This window comes from Phodopus roborovskii, unplaced genomic scaffold, assembly GCF_943737965.1.
Source record: "Phodopus roborovskii unplaced genomic scaffold, PHOROB, whole genome shotgun sequence".
Classification (NCBI taxonomy): Eukaryota; Metazoa; Chordata; class Mammalia; order Rodentia; family Cricetidae; genus Phodopus; species Phodopus roborovskii.
This window is the reverse complement of record NW_026125295.1, coordinates 35502597-35521829: the sequence shown is the minus strand read 5'-3', so window position 1 is coordinate 35521829 and position 19233 is coordinate 35502597. Positions and strand designations below refer to the sequence as shown.

General features: G+C 40.8%; 1 protein-coding gene across 2 annotated transcripts in view; it reads left to right on the top strand.

The window, feature by feature from the left end:
* Bckdhb (branched chain keto acid dehydrogenase E1 subunit beta) overlaps positions 1-19233 on the top strand; it is a 183399-nt gene that overhangs the window by 64212 nt on the left and 99954 nt on the right. The gene's annotated exons all lie outside the window — the stretch shown is intronic.

The window sequence follows — 19233 nt, the reverse complement described above, 5'->3', positions numbered from 1 at the left end:
ATTGGATTGCTGATGCCCTTATTACAATTCACGTAGTTGTCTTTGAAGAGTAGAGCTGTGTTTGCAGGTACTGGTTTATAACTGGTATCCTACACATTGACTTTTGTGTGGCTTATGGCATGTCAGTTCTTACAAGAATGCGCAAGGGAGTTCAGATCTTCTATTTTGTGATGATCTCATCTAGTGAAGGCTAATTAACAATTTTCAGCATTTCTCTTTTTTTCTGTATTTGCTGCTACAACAAATAAATCCTAAGACTTAGAATATTTTATATTTACTAATTTTAAAATCTAAATATATTGTTATTAGTTCTTTAAGAATTTCATATGTTTTGATCTTACTCACCCCCTCAATTCTTCCCACATTCTCCCCTCTCTGTATCCACCAACATTGTGTCCCTTCTTAATTGCCGTTTTCAGTTTTTGAGATTATCACATAATTACAGTATTTCTCCTTTCTTACTTTCCCTCCAAATTTTCCCACACAACCCCCTCCTTGCTCTCTTTCAAATTCATTGCCATTTTTTCATTAATTATTGTTGCATACAAATATGCATATATATATATCAATATGTAGTCCTAAATATAAAAATGCAACCTCCTCAGTCTGTATATATATTTTTCCATTGGATTGCTCTTCTGTGGGGGAGACTGTTTCTCCTGCTCTTTGTATTCCTTAATTGCCTATAGTTCTTTCTCTTGGGTTGAACCCTCTTGGGCTTTTCTATATCTCCATTAGCATGTCTATTGCCCTTGTTCAGCTCACATTTAGTCTGTCATGTTGGTGAGATTTTCGGTATAGCTGCTGACATTGCTTCTAGAAAACTCTCTGTTCCTCTGGCTCTTACAATGTTTCTGTGGCCCCCTCAACAGTGTTCCCTGAGTGTGGGAGTTGGTTTAGAGCTGCATCTGATGGGGACTCAGCCCCACAACTCTGCATTTTGTTTGGTTGTAGTTTTTCTGTAATGGTCTCTGATAGGATTTAGTGGCAGAGTACCTTGGCAAGGTAGAGCCAAGGTGTGCTGCAGAGAGATCACACCAGGCAACAGATGTCATGTAGATTTATTGGGGAAGGGGAGAGTGAAAGGTTGTCTTGGAGTGGGGATATGAGAGAGAGAGAGAGAGAGAGAGAGAGAGAGAGAGAGAGAGAGAGAGAGAGAGAGAGGCTAGTCAGGGAGACTAGAAGACAGAGAAAACAAATAAGAGGATGATCTGGGGTGGCAGGGTCCTTTTTGAGAGTTAGCACCTAGTGATGACATCACTGCTGAGTGGTTGAGTCCCTGAGGGAAGCCTGAGAGAGCATCTGCTTTGTAACAGTCTCCATCTATTGCGAAGAGAAATTTCCTTTATGAGGGTAAGGGCTACACTTTTCTATATGTGTAAGGACCAATATTTAGAATGTAGTTAGGGATTATGCTGATTTTATAGATGTGATTGTAGGTTCTTCAAGATCCATGACTTCATTAGCCCTGGGTAGTTGCCTAGGTTTCCAGTACCAGGCATGGTTTCCTTCTTGTTGGGTTGGTATTTAGTCCAATTAGAAGAACTGTTGGTTACTGCCAAAGTATGTGAGCCTGTACACCACACCCAGGGATATCACTGTACACTGGTTGTTGTTCTGGTTCTTAGGCATCATGGCTGTGTTGAATGTTGGTTGTTTCCTTCCTTTGGGAGATTGGATGGTGTCTTCTGGTGCCATGAAAGCTAGTCTTCAGGGAGGAGACATTTGGGTCTGTTCCAGCCCAGGGGCCTCTGGACCCTGTTTCTGATGTGCATGGTGTCTTTAGCAATAGGGACTTGCCTTTTCCCACTGTGGGGCAAGCAAGAGCAACAGCCATGCTTTGGAAGTCTTTCTTGGACAATCCTGACCAATGATTCCAATAAGGGATTCTCATGTCTTGTGCTAGACTTTTTTTTTGTTAAGTGATTTTTGGCTCTTGGAATATTGACAGTACAGATGAGAAAATTTCATTTAAACTATATATATTTCTATACAGTTATATGTATTATAGGTTTGTACTTTTTTTTTTTGAAATTACTGTTTTTAGGTTGTTAATTTCCTATGACTTTTTCTGGCTCCATAGGAAAGCGGTCACAGTAAAGTCACATGGGCCTAGGGTTTTCTTTCTCTATGGTTACTGGAGAATGAACTCAATTCCTCACACAGATAATGACAATGAAGGTTTTCTAACTCATTTATGAATTTTAAACAGCTTTGTATCTTTATAGGAATTTTATCCAGGATTTATTCATAAAACTGTTAGGATTATTTAATCTGTTTATATTTATTTTATTGCTTCTATGTGAGTTTACATCTATCATTTACTGTTTGTCTTTTACTCACCCCAGCTGTTTTTGTACATATTTTCATCTATTATTTTGGATTAACCAGCTATTTGTAATTTACAATTTTACAGATTTGATAGATGACTCATTACACTAAAGACTATAACATACCCCTAATCATCATCAAAAACATGTTATATTTCACTTAGAATATCAAAACTGGACCATTGAGTTTTTGCCATAAATTAAAACTTTTCTTTAATCCTGAGTTTATTTGATATACTCTAGTACTCTGATTTCCCTGGCAATATCCAAAACTTCCTGTGTGTCCAGAAGACATACACCCCTATATACATATATATATCCATATACACTCATACACATACACACTAACTCACTGTATGCATTCTTTCACACACACACATACTCAAACATATTAACTCACATGCACACACACATACACACACACACTCAGAGAAATACACATTCAGTCATACACATACATGTATATACTAATAGATATAGTCACACTGTTTTAGTTATGGTTTCTATTGCTGTGAAGAGACACCATGAGCACAGCAACTCTTATAATGGAAAACATTTAATGGGGATAGCTTACATATTCAGAGGTTTAGTCCATTATCATCATGGTAGGATGTGGTGGCATGGCAGACATGGTACTGGATAAGGAATTGAGAGTACCTCATCTTGTCCCACAGGCAACAGGAAATGGTCTGAGTGTCACACTGAGGGAAGCTTGAGCAAAGGAGACCTTAAAGCCTGCCCCCACAGTGACAAACTTCCTCTAACTAGGCCACACCTCCTGATAGTGCCACTTCTTATGAGCTTATGGGGGGGGGGGCAATTACATTCAGACTTCCACATGCATACACACAAATATAGTCACACACATATACATATTCACAAATGTACACATATACATGCAGCCCTAAGTATATATACATCTCATATATACATACATTCATATATATATATATATATATATAAATAGCCATAAGCACATTCAATTATACAAATACAACATGCATTTACTCACATACACAGAAAATCATACATCTATATTCAGACATATACCTATATGCACACATTTTCTTATCACATAGCACTCTTGTACAGACACACACTCTCATACACCTTATAAATGATAGGGCAACACTAAGAATGACATAGAAATCCTCCACTCTCCCAGAGCCACTTTTCCTATGCACAGTGCTGAGCCATGTGCTGAATGTACCACTTTTACTTTTAATGGCATTTCCTGATTGAGTGCTCCAAAGATACATACTTATGTTAACACATAATGAATAAAGCTGAGGAATCTAGTTTTGTTTTCTGACAGCTACTAAAAAAAAAAAAAAAAAAAAAAAAAAAGACTACGTTTTTATAATTATATAATTTATAAAGACGAGGAAAAGAGTAACTTGAATTAGGCAAAAACAAAAAAACAAAAATCAAAACAAACAAACAAACCCAAACCCCCCCCAAACAAACCCCCAAACCAAAAAACTAAAAGCTATTATTTTTAGTATGCTTGGTTATAGGGTTCTCCTCTTTCAAATCATCTCTAGGGGATGCAGTGATTGCCTCAGGGACTCTTGCTGTTCTTACCATGTGGTAGCTCAAAACTGCCTCTAACTCCAATTACAGGGCATTGGACCATGTCTTCTGGTCTCTGTTGGTATAGGCACACATGTAGCACACATATATACTCGCAGAACACTCACAAAGTAAAATATAAGTAAATCATCTCTGACTCCTAGGAGAAAAGGCTAAGTATCAAAAATTTCCTCTTTTGATGTTATGAAAGGAAGATAGGCATTGTACTAAGATGAGCAGTAGAAAGAGTCACAGAGTCAGAGCCATCGGGAATTGCCATGCTGGCTTCCACTGTCAAATTGGAGGGCCATCAACTAGAAAATGAGCATGATCAAAGTAGCCCAACACAAAACCAGGGTAATGACACTAACAAGCCAGACGCCTTACTTAGCAGAGAACTCTGGTCTTGTCTTTCATCTTCTGAGGTGAATGGGACCTTATAGATCGTGACTCTACAATCTAGGATCACATACAGATGCAACCAGTACATCTAGTAAAGGAAGGCAAAACCAAATTGTTAGAAGTATCAATAATTTTCCTTTCTTCCTCTGCCTGCCTCTCTTTGATGTCATGATGCCAATTTGGTATGTTATAATTGTGTTTTGCTCTCAAGGGTCTATAAATCCATTTTGAACATAGAAGATGTAAATACAGCTGTATAAAATTCCCAGAACAGCTTACCTGATTCCATGTCAGAACTCAGACCTCCCCTCATACCAGGAGCAAACCTTGTATCTCCATACAGAAGGATCACTCACACTAACAATACAAGTGCAAGTGGGGAAGATAATGTTGCAAATAAGAGGTTAACTGTGGTTTAGCTAGGTTCTGACCCTTCCGTTAGCTAGGTTCTGACCCTTCCGTTGAAGAGAGAGAACCCAGTGTCTTACTCAGGTTGGAAAAAACTTCAGTTATTTTCATTCAATGGTAAATAATTGTCTGAAACAGGGTCCTTAATTATGTCAAATACAAATACATGGGTTTAACATATTGCTAGAATTACTTGTAACCAAGTCAAGTGTATGACTGAAGTGGGTTCACAAAACCCTTTCTAATCTCAAATCTAATCAATCATGACACAACCTTCATGCAAGAGCACCTTGCTCTCCACTTGTATGGTGGCATGTCTGCAGATTTTTTTTTTCATGTAAATTTCCTAAGAAGTGTTCTCTAAATTAGGAGAACAGCAGCATTGGGGGAACCTACTACGATTATTCTGCTAGTGGATGTATTATTAGGCTGACTCGTACTGACTCATTGTTATATCCTTAGATTAATGCGTCTCCCAATCCTCATCAGAGAAGTTTCTATTCACAGCAGAAAGAGATTCACACAGAGAGCCACCATTGGCCATGGTTCAGAGGACAAAAAAATTCTCAGCACTAAATGGAAGATATATATGTACCCCCCTCCCCCACCTCCAAGGCTCTGGGGCCACTGCAGAAAAGGGAGTAGAGAGTATGAGAGTCAGAGGATGGAGGACTACAAGAATGGAGTGTCTGGACACAGCAGGGCAGATGTACACATGCATCTACAACAGTTGTGACAGCATGGACAGGCTCAAGCGAGTACAAGTCCAAAATGGAGAGGGAGGTTGAACATGAATCCCACCCCTGGCAGCTTGTTAGCTGCTGGGAGAGAGAGTAAGGGAGAGCTAATTTTCCCTACGAGTGTTCTGGTAAGTAGTTCTTGCTAAGTTGACCATGCTCCAGTGGGAGGCCACATCTCCAAGAATATTTGGGCAGCACAAACTGGGCTTGATGGGTTTAAAACAGTTTCTGTGCTTAGTTTTTATGGATTTTGCTCTTTAGACTTAATTTTTAAGTTGTCTTCAGTGCATTTTTGCCTAGCTAGTCTTTTCATGGATTTTGCTTTTTAGACTTAATTTGTAAGTTGTTTCCACTGCATTTTTGCCTAGCTCGTCTTGAGAACCCTATGATCGTGCTTTGTACCATAGAGCAGGACTGCTCTATGGTGTTTTCTCACAGAACAGAAGCCCATGTTGTACTGTTCAGACCTTTTTCTGTCAGGCTGTGCTTTGGCTGTCCTTTTTCCTCTCATTTCCTAGTCCTCACTGCAGGTGTGTCACTGTTGGGATTCTTAGCAGGACCCAAGTGTTGGGTTCCCTTTAGCAGGCCCACCTTCCCACGCCAAGCTGATTGTTGCCTGGGTGTTCAGGGTCACGTGGTTGTTTCATGGTTGCATATCACGGGAACCTGTAGCTAGGTGTGTTTTGGAGCTAGGTGATCGATCATATGAGTCCAGCAAAGCCTCAGAGTTTAGAGGAAGAGTGTGAAGTTACTGAGTTGTGGCCTGGAGGGTGATCATGGTTGTCCCTGATTTTGCATTGTTCCTTCCTTTCTCTACAGCCATTTCCTTCCTTCCTTCCTTCCTTCCTTCCTTCCTTCCTTCCTTCCTTTCTTTCTTTTTTTATTTTAGAAGCATTTACTTACTATTTAAAGGTTTAATACACATATGTACTCCAATTATTCACTTTCGTCCCCCTTTCTCTACCACTGAAACCCTGAAACCCTTCACAATAAATCTCATCCTACTTTGATGTGTGTCTTTTTTATTAATTTATTTTACTTTATTTTATATAACAAAGTCCAATTAAATGAAAACAAACATTTATACACGATATTTGGGAATTTGGGCGTCGTTCTTTCCAAACTACTTCCTGCTGGTAAGGGGTGCTGTCATGGGGGATTTGAAGAAGATTCAGAAATCCTAGCTGTAGTCTGTAAGGCTGCTTTGTCCAGCTGTTTTGAATGTAGGATCACCTGGTACTCTGTTTCAGGAGGTCTGGCTTGATCAAACCACATTAGTCTGGAAGGAATCCACATCTTTTCATTTTCTGTGGAAACAAAAATAGAAATCCTTTTCCCCAGTAACTTGTCCTTGAACTTAAATTTTGGAGTCAAAGCATTTTTTTTTTTAATTTAATTTATTATTTTACATGTTGATCCCAGTTCCCTCTCCCTCCCTCCCTCCTTCCCTCCCTTTTACCCTCTCTGCCCTCTCACATGCACTCTAACCACCCTCCCCTCCCATCCCCCCACCCCAATTCCATATGTAGGGGTATGCCATCCAGTTGGGGTCATGTAGATCTGACAGGTCCTGTGAAGTAGGGACTAGGGCTTCTCTCCTGTCTCTAGATTAAGGCAGTTATCCCTCCATGGGGGATATGTTCACAAAGTCCTTTTGTGCACCAGGGATACATCCTGGCTCCACTGTCTAAGGTCTCTTAGACTGCTCAGTCCTTCTGGCTGAGACCCATATTCAGGGCCATGCTGGCTTCCCAGCTATCAGTCTGGGGGCCGATTAGCTCCTCCTTGTTCAGGTAAGCTGTCTGTATGTGTTTCTGCCGCATGGTCTTGTCCTCTCCATCTGCATCTGGGTTCTAGTTCGACTCAGTGTTTATGTATGGGTGTTTGATCCTGTTTTCAACAGGCATTAGTTGAGGGCTCCATGGAGAAGTTAGTTGTGGAGGAGTGTTCCCCTTTCTCCACATCCTCTCCAACATAAGTCATCACTGGTGTTTCTAATTTTAGCCATTCTGGCAGGGGTAAGATGGTATCTCAAAGTTGTTTTGATTTGCATTTCCCTAATAGCTAAGGATGTGGAGCATTTTCTTAAGTGTCTTTCAGCCTTTTTGATTTCCTCTATTGAGAATTATTTCTTCAGTTCTGTACTCCATTTTTTAATAGGGTTATTTGGTGTTTTGTTGACTAGTTTCTTGAGTTCTTTGTATATTTTGGAGATCAGCCCTTTGTCGGATATAGGATTGGTGAAAATCTTTTCCCAGTCTGTGGGCTGCCGTTTGGTCTTGTCTACTGTGTCCTTTGCCTTACAGAAGCTTCTAAGTTTGAAGAAGTCCCATTTATTAATTGTTTCTTTCAGTGTCTGTGCCCCCGGAGTTATGTTCAAGAAGCGGTCTCCTATACCAATTTGTTCAAGGGTACCTCCTACTTTCTCTTCTAAGAGGCTCAATGTGGCTGGATTGATGTTGAGGTCTTTGATCCATTTGGACTTGAGTTTTGTGCATGGCGACAGACATGGGTCTATCTGCATTCTTCTACACACCCTCATCCAATTGTGCCAGCACCATTTGTTGAATATGCTGTCCTCGCCCCATTGTATAATTTTAGCTGTTTTGTCGAAAATTAGGTGTTCATAGGTGCGTGGATTAATATCAGGATTTTCAATTCGATTCCATTGGTCTACCTGTCTATTTTTATGCCAATACCAGGCTGTTTTCAGAATTATAGCTCTGTAGCAGAGCTTAAAGTCAGGAATGGTGATGCCTCCTGAAGTTCTTTTATTGTATAGGGTTGTTTTGGCTATCCTGGGTCTTTTGTTTTTCCATATAAAGTTGATTATTATCCTTTCAAGGTCAGTGAAGAATTGTGGTGGGATTTTAATGGGGATTGCATTGAATCTGTAGATTGCTTTTGGCAAGATTGCCATTTTTACTGTTTATCCTACCTATCCAAGAGCATGGGAGATCTTTCCATTTTCTGGTATCTTCTTTAATTTCTTTCTTTAGAGCCACAAAGTTCTTATTATATAGGTCTTTTACTTGTTTGGTAAGCTTTATACCAAGATACTTTATGTTGCTTGTGGCTATTGTAAAGGGTAATATTTCTCTGATTTCTTTCTCTGTCTCTTTGTCGTCTGAAAAAAGTAGGGCTACTGATTTTTTTTGAGTTTATCTTGTATCCTGCTAGTTTGCTGAAGGTGTTTATCAGCTGTAGGAGTTCCCTGGTAGAGTTTATTGGGTCGCTTATGTAAACTATCATATCATCTGCAAATAGAGACAGTTTCACTTCTTCCTTTCCAATTTGGATCCCTTTGATCTCCTTTTGTTGTCTTGTAGCATTAGCTAGAACTTCTAGTACGATATTGAAGAGATATGGAGAGAGAGGACAGCCTTGTCTTGTTCCTGATTTTAGAGGAATTGGCTTAAGTTTCTCTCCATTCAGTTTGATGTTGGCAGTTGGTTTGCTGTATATTGCTCTTATTATGTTTAGGTATGTTCCTGTTATCCCTGACCTCTCCAAGACCTTTATCATGAAAGGGTGTTGAATTTTGTCGAAGGCTTTTTCCGCATCTAGGGAGATAATCATATGGTTTTTCTTTTTCTGTTGGTTTATATGGTGGATCACGTTGATAGATTTTCGTATGTTAAACCATCCCTGCATTCCAGGTATGACGCCTACTTGGTCATGGTGGATGATTTCTCTGATGTATTCTTGAATTCGGTTTGCCAGTATTTTATTGAGTATTTTTGCATCGATGTTCATCAGGGATATTGGTCTGTAGTTTTCTTTCTTATTTGTGTCTTTGTGAGGTTTGGGTACCAAAGTTATTGTGGCCTCATAAAAAGAGTTTGGCAATGAACCTTCTGTTTCTATCTTGTGGAACAGTTTGAGGAGTATTGGTATTAGTTCTTCCTTGAATGTCTGGTAGAATTGTGCATTGAATCCATCTGGCCCTGGACTTTTTTTGGTTGGAAGGCTTTTGATGACTGCTTCTATTTCATTGTGGGTTATAGGTCTATTTAAGTTGTTTGTCTGTTCTTGATTTAATTTTGGTAAGTGATAGTTATCCACAAACTTGTCCATTTCCTTTGAATTTTCAATTTTTGTGGAATATAGATTTTCAAAGTATGACCTGAAAATTGTCTGGATTTCCTCTGTGTCTGTTGTTATGTTCCCCGTTTCATTTGTGATTTTGTTAATTTGCATATTCTGTCTCTGCTTTTTCGTTAATTTCGATAAAGGTTTGTCTATCTTGTTGATTTTCTCAAAAAACCAACTCTTCATTGCATTGATTTTTTTTTTTTTTTTGTATTGTTTTCCTGCTTTCTATTTTGTTGATTTCAGCCCTCAAGTTGATTATTTCCTGGCGTCTACTCTTGCGGGGTGAATTCGCTTCTCTCTGTTCTAAGGTTTTCAGTTGCGCTGTTAATTCTCTTATGTGGCTATCCTCTGTTTTCTTCATATGGGCACTTAGTGCAATGAACTTCCCTCGTAGCACTGCTTTCAAGGTGTCCCATAAGTTCGGGTATGTTGTATCCTCATTCTTGTTGAATATTAGAAAGTCCTTAATTTCTTTCTTTATTTCTTCTTTGACCCAGGAGTGGTGCAATTGCACATTGTTCAGTTTCCATGAGTTTGCAGGTTTTCTGCTATTTGTGTTGTTGTTGAATTCCTATTTTAAAGCATGGTGGTCCGATAAGATACAGGGGACTATTCCTATTCTCTTGTATCTGTTGAGGTTTGTTATGTCACCTAGTATGTGGTCGATTTTAGAGAAGGTTCCATGTGGAGCAGAGAAGAAGGTATATTCTTTTGTCTTTGGATGGAATGTTCTACAGATGTCTGTTAACCCCAATTGAGACATAACTTCTGTTAATTCTTTTGTTTCTTTGTTGAGTTTCTGATTTGTGGTCCTGTCTAGTGTTGAGAGTGGTGTATTGAAATCTCCCACTATAAGTGTGTGAGGTTTTATGTGAGCTTTGAGTTTTAGTAGTGTTTCTTTTACGAATGTGGGTGACTTTGTATTAGGGGCATAGATGTTCAGAACTGAGACTTTGTGTTGATGGATTTCTCCTGTGATGAATATGAAATGACCGTCTTCATCTCTTTTGACTAATTTTGGTTTGAAGTCTAACTTGTTAGATATTAGGATAGCTATGTCTGCTTGCTTCTCATTTCCATTTGATTGGAAAATCTTTTCCCAACCCTTTACCCTGAGGTAATGTCTATCTTTGAAGCTTAGATGTGTTTCTTGTATGCAGCAGAAGGATGGATTCTGTCTTTGTATCCATTCTGTTATCCTGTGTTTTTTTTTTAATAGGTGAGTTAAGACCATTAATGTTGAGGGTGAGTAAGGACCATTGATTGTTGATGCTTGTTTGATTTAGGTTTTTTGTTGGCAGTGGCATAGTGAATATATTAGTTCTGCTTCACCCTTGGTTTCTGGTGTAGTTGGATTATCTGTTGCCTACATTTCCTTTCTTTCTGTAAAATTCTCTACTGTGTTTATAATGGGACACCACATAGAGGCCAGATGGTTAATAGTTGGCAGGGCAGGTTGAGGAGGGAATGTTCTGGGAACAGAGAGATCTCAGTAAGTAAAAAGGAGGCTACAGGACTGCATCCTTGATAACTGCCTATGCACACACTAAAAAGGACAAGACTGGGGTTCTGATAGGATATGACCTCAGCTACAGCTGCTAAAAGCACCACCTGTGCACATTCACTCTGTTGCCCTTTAAAAGGGCCCTGCCCACCTCCCATCTCTCTTTCTCTCTCTCTCCCTCCCTCTTCCTCTATCTCCCCACCTGCTCCCCCTGTCCCCAGAGTCCAGTCTCCCTTCTCCCCTTCCCCCTTTTTACAATCCCTTTCCCCTAAATAAAACCAAACAACAAATCAAACCCCTCCTCTTCATCTCCATCACATGACATCTTTCTCTGTCACACTGCTTTTTAAAAATGACAACAGCCTTTCCATTGGTAGCTGGGCTGACAAGTCCATTTTAGTAGAGGCAAACTACCCTAGTGAAAACTCATCAGTTAGGTTAACACTTACATCCCCCCCCCCCCATTGATTGCTCTAGATCCCCTTAGATGCCACTCTAAAGATTAAGGTTACTGCTGTGAGCAGAATAGTAGTTGGTATTGGTGATATGTACTGCGTGGGTACACTACCGTATTCATGGAAACTGAGGGCTTTCCTCCCAAGAAACCCTGGTGGCCCAGCACTGTTCATTGCTTTATATGCACTTAAAAAAATCGGCTGTTTGGACTTCCTTGAGTAACTCAGTGCCTGAATGATACGTATTTTGCTTGAGGCTATCTGTGTGAATAAGATAGACCGAGAGTGGGGAGAGAGAAAGTCAGAGGTAGAGCGTGAATAAAGAGAGAAAAGGAGGGAAGATGATAGCAGTGAACATTACCATGTTTGCAGATTCTGGTGGTTAGTAACTGTCCAGAGCCACTAGAGGCCTCTCTTAGGCAGGGTTTTAGGGTGGGTATTACCAGGTTTCCATAGTGGGGTCTGACTTTTCATTGCAAGTTACACTTATTTTATGTTACGGTTCCGACTAAACATTCTGCCAGTTACATGCAACTTACATGTTTTATTAATATGTATATTAGGGGATGAATGCTCAATTAGATTGAAGTCAACTAGTTAGGAATCTCATCTCTAGTGTAAAAGTTGTAGTCAGAGTTACTGAAATGATGTGTCTTCAGCAATACAAAGGTATTCAGGCTTAAAGTTATGGATTTAAAGTGTTCTGTTTAACTGGTGAATGGTTTATTCTTCTGATTGTCATCCTCAAAGGCATTTTAGACTATTGAAAATAGTTTCTTTTCTGTTTCCTTATAGGAAAGTTACTATGGAAAAGTGAACATCATAAACTTATTTAACAAATGGTTTGAAAGTTGTTTAGACTTACCTATATGATGTAGAATTTGATGCTTTTCTTTAGGTGTAGGGAGATGGTCTGGTGTTTGTTTGGAGTTGTTTGCGATGGATGTAGTTTCACTTGCAGAGAGGTTGATCAGGGTTGTCTTTCTGGTCTGACAGAGCAGTTTGCTGTTCAGGTTCAGAACATGAAAGTGATGGTCAGTTGGGACTCGGTCCTGTTTGTCAGGTTCTTCTTCCTGTGTTTGTTTGCTTGTTTTTGTCATAGTGTGTCCAGATGGTTGAGGTACTGATGGGAGCAGGGTTCGTGCTCTTAATATGCTGTCTTGTAGTCTGGCTGCTTTACTCAGTGCCCTACCTGTGGCCTTGTGACCAGGGTTCCTCAAGGCAGGATTGATGTGGGGTGTTCTTCTGTATGATTCCAATATGCTATGCGTTGCTTTATTGGTTGATGAATAAAGCTGTTTCGGCCAATGGCCAGGAAAAATATAGCTAGGTGGGAGATCCAAACAAAAATGCTGAGAGAAGGAATGCGAGGTCAAGGAGACACCATGTAGCCGCCGGGTAAGCAAGATGTGAGGTAACAAGCCGAGAGCTTCGTGGTAAAATGCAGATTATTAAAAATGGGTTATTTATAGGTAGAGCTAGCCAGTAAGAAGCCAGGGCCATTGGCTAAACAATGGCAATCTTAGTATTAGCCTCTGAGTGATTATTTCAAAAGTGGCTTCGGGACCCAGTAGGTAGGAGAGAAAAAACATCCAACTGCACAGGACTTTATGTATTGCATGCTGCTAGATTACACTAGCCATGAGAAGTGTCTAAAACTATTTTATTTGTCTATTTACTTAGTGTGTGCATGTGCACAAAGAGCATGTTTGTGTGAGTGCATACCCGGCACACATGTGGTTATCCGAGGACAATTTGTGGTGGCTACCAGGAGTTGAACTCATGCCATCAGGCTTGTTTACAAGCCACTTTATACTGAGCCATCTTGCTCAGGCTCCTCATGGATGAGTACATATACTCCTTATATTTTTACTAATGCTGTTACTGAGTCTTAAAAACAACTGGCATTTGATCTTTCAGTGATAGAAAGTGCAGAAGAATCTGATTCTTTGTGTAGGGAATAAAAGCACCGAGAAGGTCACTCCTGCTACTTGTTCTGTTTTTGGTTTGACTTTTGGTCTGGGTTCATAAGTGTTTAAGATAATTCTAGACTTCAGTGTAGTCTTGTGTAATACGTTCCACATTAAAGGATGTAGCAGCATAATTCCTGGTGAGAGGTGGCTGGAAATGGCTAACAGTACATCTGATGGGAATCCTGTTTATTATTCTCCACAGCCCTAACTAGACACCGGTGCCCACTTAATAGGTGAGAAAGTTGGGTTTGGGGGAAATGGGGTGTGGATAGGTTGGCTGACAGCTCGGGAAGGGCCGCTGCTTCTCTGAGAGCTGGACTTTGATGCTAGCCCTTCACTTTTCTCACACTGACTGCATACCACTTCCCAAGCAGAGACGGAGCAGATGTTTTGCAGAGCTTTGATAAATGATGAAATGACTGATTTGTGTGCACCTGGAAAGTATAAAGGCGCTTGCCAATGGACATAGACCAGGGGAGAATGTAAAGCTTTTCGTTTGTGGCTGTTTCATGCTGGACTTCCCTTTCTCTGATTTAACCCTGTGTGTGATAAGAATTGTCATTCCTGTTTCAGGGAGAAGGAAATTGAGTCTCAGAAAAATTAGAAACTTCTGAGTCACTGAGCTGGAAAGTATCTTCAACTGTAATTCACCCCTAGCACTTCGTGTAGAATATTCGTAACAATGCAATTATTTTATGCTTTGAAAATTGAGAGTTTTATTGATAGAAGCTGAATTTCAACTTAAAACATATTTTATTAGATGCCTAAGAGTTTCCCCCATATTTATTTACTTTTGTAATGCTTCTAAAACATACAATAGAAATACTGCTTCTACTCTGTTAACTCAAACTAACATATTCCTTGTATTTGGTGCTATATATATTTTTTCTTTTTACATGGAGAGAGAAAATTATATAACTTTTTTTTGTTTCTAATCTTCTTTAGTGTATTTTGGAAGTTGGAAGTGCTTGTTTACATATTTAAATTGAGTTTGACTCAAGAATTTCATTTTGTGTAAACTATTGGTGGCTGCTGTTTTGAATAGCAATGGAAAGAAAGAGATTCACTACCTTATCCCCTGTGTTCTTAGGAAGAAAACGTCCACTTCACGTGATAGTGATTGGAGGTCATTGCACTGTGTTCCAGAAAGGAATCTACCACTTGATATGATAGCAATAACTCGTCACCTCTCTGTATTCTTTATTTAACATTTTAGGTGTAATGCAAGAAATCTAAATTAAGATGATTATTATTTGTGTATGTGGGGGCACACATAAAACAGCACACTCCAGGTCAGAGGTCAGTCTTGGGGAGTTGGTTCTCTCCTTGTACCTTTGTGCAAATTCTGGGTATTGAACTTAGGTAGCCAGGTTTGCATGGCAAGCGCCTTTGAGCCATCTTGCAGGCCCAAGATATCTGTTGGTTGACCTTTGTTCTTCTCTCTAATGGCCTTTTAGCTCACTGTCTTCCACTAACCCTGCACTTACAGGAGCTAAAAAGTAGCAATTAAGCTGTCACAGGGAAGGGTTGTTTCACCTTTTCCTATTAAAATAAGACCTTGTTTCTTAGTGTGTAACTGTGATGATTTAGAATGGATAGTTACGAAACTGTGTTCTGCAAGTTTTGCTTAATTATTCCTCACATTTCTCCTGCTACCAGGCCACCCTCATCAGTCATGGATAGCCAGTCCACCCATGTACACACACTGCTCTGCACATTCTTTCATAGCTGCTTCTTTCTGAAATTTGGCCTTTCTCTTGGTTTATTATTCTTTCATTGCTTTTCAACATTTTATGTATTTTGGATGATGCCTTGTATTTCGGTTGGATTTTTTTTTTCCCCCCTGTCAATTTCACACAAGCTAGAGTTATCTGGGAAGAGTAACCACAGGTGAGAAAGTGCCTCCATCAGACTAGCTTGTAGGGGAACCTGTGATTAATGACTGACATGGAAGAACCCAGCCCAGGGCGGTGGGAGGTGTTACCCCTCGGCAGGTGGTGCCTAATTGTGTAAGAAAGCAGGCTGAGCAAGCCAGGAGCCACAAGCCAGTAAGTAGTATTCCTCCATGCCCTCTCCTTCAGTTTCTGTTGCTGGGTTTCTGCCCTACTGTAAGGAGTAAGGTTTTTCCTCCCGCCGCCGCTGGTCTTGGATTTTCACTAGAAATAACAGGGTTTGTGTGTGGGGAAACTTAAAACAACAAACAAATAAACAAGGCTGGCCAGGCCAGGATGTAGCTCACTGAAATGCATTTGAGCTGATGGCGCCTTGTAATAAACTTCTAAAACAGCACTGAGTGTTTTAAAATGGGCCCACTGGAGCCAAGCAGCAGAGTGGATGGCACCGTTGCCTCGGGCTGTGCTTTGCTTTTTCACTTTGCTTCATAGTGGCATAACATTGCTGTGTTGGGGCAAACTGCATGGTGCCAGCATGGGTTTGTTTGTTGCCGCCCCCTCTGAGCTTCTGAAAAGTGCCTTTCAGATGAGTGCTAGAAAAATGGACCCCTCTTGAGGAGTCCTTTCTTTCCTGTGGCTCATGCTGGATAAGAGTCAATGGCCTGAGTCTGGTTTATGGTTTTATCTTGACTGTGATGGAGATGGGCAAATGTAATGGCATCTTTTCTCCTCCAGTAGACTTGAAGTAATGGCCTTAGGGTGTGGCTTCCCTGTGAGGACTTGACCTCTTATAAGGAAGAGGAGGGGCTCTCTTGGGTGTGGTCTCAGCATCCTGGATTTCAGACCCTGTGTCTCCAGGGGCAGAAGACTGTGTTGGTTATTTACCATCATTGTATGAGTGCTCCCCAAGTGAGTATCTGCCATTATTTATTCCAGAGCACTAGCACAATGATGCTAAATTTCCTTTTTACCTTTGAAGGTGTTTGATAACCAAGGAGCGAGCAAAATTTGGAGAATATGTTAAAAGGTTTCACAAGGTTAAGAGATTCATTACACAGGCATTCATGTATAGTTTTCAATGTCTGTGTCATCTTCTGATTGGCCTATATAGTTGCCTGTGTTGTTGCTGTTGCTGTGAGCCAATATCTGATGAATACAACTCATTCATTTTGGATCAGGGTTTGAAGGGATACAGCCATCATGGCAAGGAAAGCATGGCAGGGGGCTGTTCCTTGGTAGTGAAAGCCCAAGGCTGCTTACTCACATGTCAGTGGAGCAGAGAGCAGTGGAAGGGGATGCAAGGGTTCATTTTGCTTCTTCCCCTTAATTCAGTCTGGGCCATGGCTATAGGATGGCCTCTGATGTTCTGAGTAGGTCTTCCCTGCACACATATTCCTCTCGAGAAAAACTCTTATGATGCACAGGATCATAAGATGTCCTATGTGATGTCCTACATGTTTCTCAGTCCCACCAAGCTGAAATGGTCCACAGTGACAATTTAGCATGGTGCTGTCCCTGCTGATGTCACCACTCTTTCCTTAGTGTATTCTGCTGATTAAAACCTTTTGGTTTTAAATTATTTGTTTCAAATGCTTTATCTTGTGTCACTACATTTCAATAGTTCCTTCTTCCCCTTTGCTCTTTGGACAGAGTCTTACTCTGAGGCTCAGGTAGCCTGGACCTCAGGGCAGCCCTCCTACAGTCTGTTGCCAAGTGCAAGGGTTGCAGGTGTGAGCCACTATGCCTGATTCTCAGAATCTCTTGATCTCTCATTACATCAGAAGATGGTAGCAATGCTCTGTTCTAAGGCTACCTCTTTGTGGTCACTCCTGCTTCCCATTTTCTGCCTGCTATTCATTTTTGGCATTGTGAGACTGGTGACATTGCATCCTGTTCCTTAGTGCCACGTAATTGCATCTTCTACCATTTGTGCACAGAATGATTCTAAAAGCTGGAGAAGCAGTAGCTGCTCTAGATACTATGATGTTAAGTACTTGTCAACATTAAGATGGTACCACCAATGTCTCTGCTATTGGGCCCCTAAAAGGAGATATTCTTGCCTTACCAATCACATGGCTAGCTTTTCACAGCGCGTGTTAATTGTCCATTTTTGTTATTCATCTGACACTTGAGATATGGGCCATTGCATTCTTTTTGCTCCTTTTGGGTTTTAAGGGAGTTTTTGATGACTTTTCTTATTTTGCCTTTAACAACCTGATGAACCTTTCACGGGTATAGGAGATCCTTCTTGAAGGTCTACCCTGATTCCTGATCACCCAGAGACTTGTGAGTTGCATCCCTAGCCCTCATCACCCTGATTTTGAAGTGCTGTTGACACTTCCCAGTTTCCCCTTCTGATTTGCCCTGCCCTGGCTTCTCCCTCAAGTTGCTGGACTGTCCAGAGGGCTGACCTCTTTAAGCAGAGAGCATGGGGTATCAGGGTGTTTCCTGACACACTGCCCGCTTGCACCAGCTCTGGCTAGGTTCATAGCAAGTTTGATTTTGCTCTGCACTTGTGTCATATTGGAGAAGAAAACTTTGGCATTTGCAAGCTTCTTATTCTTTTGTAAATGGTTCTCAGTGTCTCTGTTTTCCTGAATGTTTTATAGTTTTTCTTCCCCCCCATTTAATACTGAGCCTGCAGGTGTGAATATAAATGACAGTCTGTTTCTTCTCCTTCTTCTCCTCCTCCTCTTCTTCCTCCTCCTTCTCCTTCTTTTTGTTCATTTTCCTTTGGGACCTACTCACTTAATTAAAAATAAGTAAATATTTTCCTATTATTTTTTGTTATTATTATTTTTATTTTACATATTAATCCCACCAGTTCTAAATCCCTCCTTCTCCCCTTCCTCCCTCTCTCTTTCCCTCTCTCCCACCCTCCCATCCCCCCAGCACTCCACATGTAAGGTGATGCCTTCCAGGAGGGGTCATCTTAATCTGTAAAGTCATTAGGAGAAGGAACTAGGCCCTCTCTCCTGTCTCTAGGTTAAGGGAGTATCTCTCCATGGGGATGTGTTCCCAAAGTCCTTTAGCGCACCAGGGATATATCCTGGTTCCACTGTCTGAGGTCCCTTAGACTGCCCAGGCCTTCTAACTGAGACCCATGTGCAGGGGGTCTGAGTCGGTCCAAAGCTGGTTTCCCAGCTATCAGTCTGGGGGGCTCCGTTAGGTCCTTCTTGTTTAGGTCAGCTGTCTCTATGTGTTTCTGCAGCCTGATCTTGTCCTCCCTCTCTGCATCTAGATTCCAGTTCGACTCAGTGTTTAGGTATGAGGACTCTGTGATGGTGGATAAGTTAGTCATCAGTCTCATTATCAGGGTAGAACATTTATGGTAGCCTTTCCACGGTTGCTCAAATTGTTAGTTGGGGTCAGTCTTGTAGGTCTCTAGACATGTCTCTAGAGTCAGTTTTCTCTTGAAACCTATAATGGCTCCCTCTTTTATGGCCTCTCTCTCTCTCTCTCTCTCTCTCTCTCTCTCTCTCTCTCTCTCTCTCCCCCCCCTCTCATCTATTCCTCCCCTTACTCAATCTTCCAGTCCCACGTGCTTTCCTCTCCTCCCCTTCTCTTTCTCCTAGTTCCCTCTACACTCACTGCCCCCCAACTCCTCATATGCTCAAGAGATCTTGTCCCTTTCCCCTTCTGTGAGGGACCTTATATGAATCTCTTAGAATCCTCCTTGTATCCTAGTTTCTCTGCCAGTATGAATTATAGATTGGCAATTGGTATGAATTATAGATTGGCAATCCTTTGCTCTATGTCTAAAATCCATATATGAGCGAGTACATACCATTTTCCTCTTTTTGTGACTGGGTTACCTCATTCAGGATGGTTTCTTCAAGTTCCATCCACTTGCCTGTGAATT